At 36.8% G+C, this 8,543-nt stretch overlaps 1 pseudogene; it reads right to left on the bottom strand.

The window, feature by feature from the left end:
- Positions 1–6,875: 6,875 nt before the first annotated feature.
- LOC109460144 (peroxiredoxin-1) lies at positions 6,876–7,624 on the bottom strand (annotated as a pseudogene).
- Between the last annotated feature and the right edge of the window lie 919 nt (positions 7,625–8,543).

Raw genomic sequence — 8,543 nt, 5'->3', positions numbered from 1 at the left:
ATGAATTTAAATGAATCTTTCTAAAAACAAATAATAGTGAAGTATCAAAAAGGAGCTGAAATATTATGGTTTTAAACAAGATGTTTGTTGGTGTTAGATTTTTAGATACGAATTTTCCCAGAGTGTTTAAAACATATTGGTACAATGTTTAAGTATTCATCGCTTTGCAGTAGAGGGAAGCTGGCATGGAACAGCTTGCCCTGGACAGATCTAAGTGCAGCTGAGAACGCACTATAAAAATTCATCCTCTCCTTAATGGTCCTTTAATCCTGGAACTCAAGTGAGGGTCGTCTCAGAGAATAAGATATTCTGAAAAAATGACTTGCTAGCATTTATAAGACTATTCGGAAGCACCACCTACTTGCATAGTTGCAAAACATAGAAGTGGTGTGCAATTAAGTGTTGTTCCCTGCTTCATTAGATCAACAAATGAATAAAGCTGAGTCTTACCTCTGGAGTTCCAGATGAAAATGCAGGTTCAGAAGTATCTAACACTGTAAAACAACACGTTTTTTATTTTCTTTTTTATTATTAGCAAAGCTCTGAATTTCCAGTAAGATAGTTACAGAATTAAAATTCCCCTGCTTCAAAGCTTAAATCTATGAAAATAAAGGTCAGAGTTGGGAGGAACAGTTTCAGGCTCAGAGAAGGGTCATGGGGTAAGCTCTTTCTGTCCCCTGGGGTCCGTCAGGTCCCAAGGCCCCCATCACTTACCTCTGGGTTCTTGGTGGCAATAAGGCAGGAGCGATCTCTCATGCTTATATAGGAACTAATGTGCTGATGCTGCAGCTATCTTCTCTTTGTTAGGGCAAGACATTTGGCAACATGAACCCTCAGCATAATTTGTACTGACATTTGTCAGGTTTGGATATAATTAGAAGTATTCATATCATTTTGAGTATGTCAACCAATCTCCTATAAATAATTTTACAAGGGCCATTCTGCCGGCAGAGAATGCTTTCTAGTATGTTAGGAAGGTAATCTTTGACAGTGCCTGGTGGGGCCTCAAAGTAAGTTCCTAAGCGCTATATTCGTTTTGGCAAACTCTTTTGTGCATGCCTGTGGTAAGTCGGTGATCAGATACTCGGCAACGCATCGCTGTCAGGGCCCTAACCACTTTTCCTTATTTGATACCATAGGGACCCCCCAGTTCATTCCTTGGGTCACTGCCGAGGCTTACCCTTGGAATCTGGGCTTGGGCAGCAGAGCCAGTTTGCAAGGAGATTCCACAATGGGTTTCCACCACTGGGCCAGTGCTACATATTCAATATTGAAAAAAATTATTATTTCATTAGAAAATAATATGTATTCATTGTAGAAGAAAATCAGTAAAGAAAAAATGTCTATAATCCCAATATGCAGCAATAAAATAACATGTAGACATATAAGTAGAGTCATACTATATACACATATAGAGTATATATTAATATATGCCTTATAATCTGCTTTCAAAATTAATGTACCACTAATGTAATGTATATCCTATTCTTTAAACAAATTATATCGTAACCATTCTTTTTAATTAAAATCTTTCTTTTTGTAAAGGTTAGGTACATTGAGGTATAATTTATACACAGTAAAAAAATCATCCTTTTTAGGCAACAGTTGTATGAGGTTTCTTTGCTTCTATGAAATAAAATGTAAACTTTATAATAAAATTCACTTCTTTTGTTGTATCGTTCTGTAAGTTTTTACATGTGCATCGATTTTGTAACTACCACCACAGACAGGATGCAGAACAATTACATTTCTATGAGTTTTGATAAATATATGCAGTTGTGTAACCTCTTACATTTTAATTACATGAAAAATGAAAGCCTTATAGATTAGGCTAAAATTCCCCTTTGATGAACACTCACAAAGCAGGTAACTCCCTTCTCTCTAGAGTCAACCACCGATCTCAGTTTGGTTTATAATATTTCAGACCTTTCCTGTGCATTTACAAATTTATACTTAGGAAAATATAAATTAGTGAAACTGGCCTAAGAAAACTGTCCCATAGAAAATTTATAATACAGATACTTAAAATATAGTATAAGTAGTTTATGTATTTACCTTGCTTTTATCATTCTATACTCTTGGATCATTTTCCATGTTAACATATAAACAAAAATATGGAAAATTTTCAAAAATATGCAGAAGTAAAGAGACTGGTGTAATGAACCCATTGTACATATCGCCCAACATTAATAATTACCAGTTCATGGTCAGTCTTGTTTCATATATATGCCCCTAACCACTCCCTTCATCCCTGGGTATTTCGATATTAACTCCTGTAAAAATTTCTGTGTAGAATTCTGTATGTTGTAATTGTAATCATATATTTTTTTATACAAGTTTTAAAGGTTTCTCTTGGCTTAATAAAGGTCTTAACTTTACATCTCAGTCTTATAGAAGTTTATATTTTTATCTAATCAAAGTTATAAAAATATTTTCTTTATATTTTTGCTTTGTGTGTGTGTGTGTGTGTGTATTGTAAAACGCCCTTCCCTAACTCAAGGACTCAGGGTCATAAATGTGTTCTATATTTTCAAACTAATGTTTTTAAAGAAAATATTGAGATTTATAATCTAGCTATGTGTATGAGAGAGAGGGAGAGAGACAGAGACACAGACACAGAGAGAGAATGTAATCAGTTTCTGGATTCCATATTTTGTACCATATTTCTGTGCCAATAACACATGTTTTAATATCTGATAGGGCAGATTTTCCCTAATTATTCATTTATTTCAAAGTTGTCTTGACAATTGTTGCACTCTCTTGTATGAATTTTAGAATCAGATTATATGGAAAATCCTGTTGGGATTTTGATTTAGATTAAATTGAATGAATAGATTAATTTGATGAGATTCGATACCTTTATAATAGTGAGTCTTTCAAGTACGATATATTTTTGTTTATTCCGAGTCTTTATAAAAATCTTAAGTTATGTTTTTCTAGTTTTTTAATGTATCAAAGTTATTGGGGTAACATTTGTTAATAACATTATATAAATTTCTGATGTACAACTTTGTAATACAACATTTATATATTCTATTGTGTCCTTACCATCTGAAGTCAAGTCTCCTTCTGTCACCTTGTATGTGACATCCTTTACCCTCTTCATCCTCCCCTCACCCCCCTTCCCTTCTGGTAACCACCATTCTGTTGTCTGTATCTGTGAGCTGGGTTTTTTATTTGTTGCTTTTTGTTCTATATCCCCTATATGAGAGAAGTCATGTTTCTTGTTCTTTTCCATCTGACTTACGATAAAAAATATGTGAGTATTGGATGGCTGCTGCTGAGTGCCATCCAACAGAAAGGCAGAAATCTTCAATACGGGAAGCAGCAAGTTGAATCTTAGTAACAGTGTGTGACAAGTTTCAACTTGTTTGGTGCAGTTAGTCGGGTGTGAGCTACGGTTGAGAGAAGGTGTGTTTTAAAGTGTGCCATAAATCATGGATCACAAACAATACATTAACATGAAATGGGCAAACTGTTTGATCCTCCATCATGACAATGCTTGTGTTGCACATCGCTTCTGGTACGGCAATTTCTGTCAAATAAAAACATTACGGTGTGCCCCCATCCACCTTATTCACCAGATCTGGCACCATGCGATGTCTGGCTCTTCCCCAAAGTCAAAATGACCATGAAAGGTAAATGTTTTGACTCAATTCAGGACATCGAGGCAGCCACTATGGTGCAACTAAAGACACTCACGAAAGAAGACTTCCAGAACTGCTTCAGAAAGTGGCAAGAATGATGGGATAAGTGTGTTCAACGTGAGGAGGAGCAATTTAAAGGTGACTTGTATATGCCCCCCAAAATTGAAAACATCTGCTTATATAAAAACTTGTACACAAATGTTTGTAGCAGCATTATGAAACTAATAAATATGTTCTGGAATTAAATTGTGGTTATGGTTACCTAGCTGTGAATCTACTAAAACCACCAAATTGTATATTTTAATGGTGAATTTTATGGTATGTGAATTATATCTAAAAACACATTGGATTTTATCAGTGTGTATTTTTTTTCTTTCTGCATCTATTGAGATTATTATTATTTTTTTCTCCTCTAACTAGTTAATGTAGTGAATTTTGTGGTATGTTTTCTCACTTTTAACATTCTGGAAACCTATTGACATAATATTGTTTATTTCCCAGCTGCTTTAAGTTTACTAATTTTTGTGTGGGATTTCTACATCTGAGTTTATATGTGACTGGGTCAAAGTTTTCTTCTGTTTTCTTCTGTTATTGTTTTCTAGTTTTTAAATTTTTTTTTATTTTGGGGAAGGGGAATAGGACTTTACTGGGGAACAGTGTGTACTTCCAGGACTTTTTTCCAAGTCAGGTTGTTGTCCTTTCAATCTTGGTTGTGGAGGGTGCAGCTCAGCTCCACGTCCAGTTGCCATTGTTAGTTGCAGGGCGTGGAACCCACCATCCCTTGTGGGAGTCAAACCAGCAACCTTGTGGTTGAGAGGATGTGCTCCAACCAACTGAGCCATCTGGGAGCTCAGCGGCAGCTCAGCTCAAAGTGCCATGTTCAATCTTAGTTGCAGGGGGCACAGCCCACCATCCTTTGCAGGAATCGAGGAGTTGAACTGGCAACCTTGTGGTTGACAGCCTGCACTCCAATCAACTGACCCATCTGGCACTGGCCCATATGGGAATCAAACCGGCAGCCTTAGGCATTAGAAGCACGGAGCTCCAACCACCTGAGCCACCGGGCCGGCCCTCTTTTCTAGTTTTGATATCAGGATCATGCTAGTGTAAAATGAGTAGCTTTCCATTTGTGTCTATTTTCTGCAACAATGTGTTTATGATGTGAATAATCTGTTCCATTATGGTTTGGTAGTGTTCCTTCATGAACTCTTTTGGCCTATTGCCTCTTTGGAGGATAAATATTTTACTCTTATTTAAGTTTTGTCATGACTGTTGATTAGTCTATTCAGAGTTCCCACTTGATTTTTTTTTGGGGGGGGTGGTCCATATGGAAAATTTGTATTTTCTTAGAAAATTGCCTATTTCTTGTGAGTTTTTAGATTTTTTGACATTTTTGTGCATATCTTTTACAATTAAAAACTCCTATGTAGTCATCCATTCCTTTTTATTCTTTATATAATTCAATTTTGTTCTTTTTATTTTAAATCATATTTGCCAAATTTTTGTCACTTGTGTTGATGATTAATTTAGTTTTACCAACTAACCCTTTTTTTCTATTTTATTGTATTCTACTTTCAATCTTACTCATTCCTTTCTTTTATTTCTTTAAGTTTATTTGTCTGTATCTAGATTCTTGAATTAAAAACTTACTTCGTTTATTTCCATTTTATGTTCTTACAAGGTTATTCGTGGTTATAAAATTTTCTTTGGTTACTACTTTGGCTGAATCCCACAGTTTGGTATGTAATACCCTAATAGTCCTTTAATTATATTATTTTAAAATTTCTATTTCAATTTCAACCCCAGAAGTATCTAGAGCATATTAGTTTATTTCCTTTTTCTTTTCTTTTTTTTGTTATTGAGATTTTTATTAAAAATATAGCTAACATACAATATTATATTAGTTTCAGGGGTTCACCATAGTTATTCAACATTTATATACCTAAAAAAGTGATAAGTCCAGCAACAACCTGACACCGTACCATGTTATTTCAATATTATTGACTATATTCCCCATGCTGTACATTACATCTCCATGACTTATTTGTTTTATGCCTGGAAACTTGGACCTCTTATTTTCCTTTCCCTCCCCACCCCTTTTTAAATTTATTAGTCACAGTTGACATTCAATATTATTTTATATTAATTTCAGGTGTACAGCATAGTGGTTAGACATTTATATAGTTTAAGAAGCGATCCCCCTGACTAATCTTGTACCCACCTAGCACTATATATAGTTGTTACCGTATCATTGACTATATTCTCAATGCTTTTACTTTACATCTTCATAACTATTTTGTAATTACCAATTTGTACTTCTTACTCCCTTCACCTTTTTCACCCTGCCCCCAACACCCTCCCATCTATCACCCAACAAATCTAGTATCCATCTGACACCATGCATAGTTATTACAATATTATTGACTATATCCCTTATGTTATACCCTACACCCTCATAACTACTTTGTAACAACAAAATTATACTTCTTAATCCCTTATCCTTCTTTCCACACCCCCAACACCTCTCCCATCTGGCAATCATCAAAATGTTTTCTGTATTTGTGAGTTTGTTTCTGTTTTGTTTGTTAATTTGGTTCTTAGATTCCACACATAAGCAAAATCACATTGCATGTGTCTTTTTCTGTCTGATATACTCCACTCAACACAACACACTCCAGGTCCTTCCATACCACCACAGATGGCAAAAACCGATTCCCTTCCATGGCTGAGCAATATTCCATTATATATATTGTATATACCACATCCTCTTTATCCATTCATCCATCGAGACACCCAGGCTGCCTCCACATCTTGGCTATTGCAAACAATGTTGCAATGGACATATGGATGCACACATCCCCTTGAGGTAGCATTTGGGTTTTCTTCCGATAAATACCCTGAAGTAGGATTACTGGGTCCTTCATTTTCTCTTCTTATAGCCATTGTTTTAAAGTCTGTTTTATGTGGTATAAGTATTGCTACCCCAGCTTTTTAAAATTTATTTTTCATTTCCATTTTCATGAAATAACTTTTTCCATCCTTTACTTTCTGTCTCTGTGTGTCTTTCAATCTGAAGTGAGTCTCTTGTAGGCAGCATATGTGAGGGTTTTGTTTTCATATCCATTCAGCCCTCCTATGTCTTTTTCCCCCCTCAGTTCCAGTTTAATAGAAACTACAAAAGATCAAAAGTGATGCCTCACTACTGTGCACATCAGTTGGTCTGCCTCACAGCAAAGTTCAGGCCATTTCCTCCACAGGAATAAAGGCCTGTCTATCCCATACCACATCTGGGCTAAATCTAAGGACTTGTGTTTTAAGCATGACAGTAGTACAAGAGGTTTTGTTCTCATGGCTATCCGCTAGCCCAGCACTCGTTTCTGCTTAGAGAAATATTCTTTGCTCTTCTGGACATCAGGCTTGATGGTATCACTGCCAGGCTTCCAACCAGCTGGGCACACTTCTCCATGTTTGTCAGTGAACTGGAAGGCCTGACCTAGTCTCAGTCTCATCCACAGAGCGGCCAACAGGGAGGTCATTTACAGTGATCTGCCGAAGGATACCTTTATCATCAATGATAAACAGGCCCCTGAACGAGATGCCTTCATCAGCCTTTAGGACCCCATAGTCCTGAGCAATGGTGCACTTGGGGTCTGACACCAAGGGAATGTTCATGGGTCCCAGTCCTCCTTGTTTCTTGGGTGTGTTGATCCATGCCAGGTGACAGAAGTGAGAATCCACAGAAGCACCAATCACTTGGCAGTTGAGTTTCTTAAATTCTTCTGCCCTATCACTGAAAGCAATGATCTCCGTGGGGCACACAAAGGTAAAGTCAAGAGGGTAAAAGAAGAACACAATATATTTTCCTTTGTATTCAGATAGACTGATATCTTTGAACTGACCATCTGGCATAACAGTTGTAGCTTTGAAGTTGGGGGCAAGGTGCCCAATTTTAGCATTTCCTGAAGACATCTTGCTATCAGCAGCTCTAAGTCACCAAAACCAGTCAGGAAGAGGACACCCCTCCTATGTCTTTTGATTGGAACATTTAATCCATTTACATTGAAAGTAATTGTTGATAAATATGTAGCTACTGCCATTTATTATTCATATATATATATTTTCCATCTTAAAGAAGTCCCTCTAATATTCCTTGTAATACTAGTTTGGTGTTGATGAACTCCTTTAGCTTTTTCTTGTCTGGGAAGGTTTTTATCTGTGCTTCGATTTTAAATGATAACCTTGCTGGGTAGAGTTGTCTTGGTCGTAGGTCCTTTCTTTTCAACACATTGAATATTTCAGGCCAATCCCTTCTGGCCTGCAAAGTTACTTTTGAGAAATCAGCTGACAGTCTTATTGGAGTCCCCTTGTAAGTTACTAGCTGCCTCTCTCTGGCAGCTTTTAGGATCTTCTCATTGTCTTTAAACTTTGCCATTCTAATTATAATGTGTCTTCATGTGGGCCTGTTGGGTTCCTCCTGTTTGGGACTCTCTACACTTCCTGGACTTGTATGTCTATTTCCTGCGCCAGGTTAGAAAACTTTCAGTCATTATTTCTTTAAATAGGTTCTCAATCCCTTGCTTTCTCTCTTCTCCTTCTGGTGCCCCTATGATGAAAATTTTGTTATGCTTGATGTTGTCCCGGAGGTCTCTTAAACTATTCTCATTTTTTTTTGGGGGGGGGATGCAGGGTCATAGAATAAGCATTTATTATCAGAGTACTGATGGTTTGAGAAGGCAGCGGGTTAACACCCCCAAAAACTGCCTTAACATTCTCAGACCAGCCTGGATATTTAAGGGAAAATCTGGGCCTTCCTCCAAAGGCTACATGATGGTTCTGGAGGTCTGCATGGAGCCTCCCCTGTGGCAATGTGGCTCTCCAATGTGGTCATCAACACAG

The sequence above is a fragment of the Rhinolophus sinicus genome, linkage group LG15 (assembly GCF_036562045.2).
Source record: "Rhinolophus sinicus isolate RSC01 linkage group LG15, ASM3656204v1, whole genome shotgun sequence".
Lineage (NCBI taxonomy): Eukaryota > Metazoa > Chordata > Mammalia > Chiroptera > Rhinolophidae > Rhinolophus > Rhinolophus sinicus.
The sequence above is the reverse complement of the archived record's forward strand: the minus strand, read 5'-3'. Positions and strand labels throughout refer to the sequence as shown.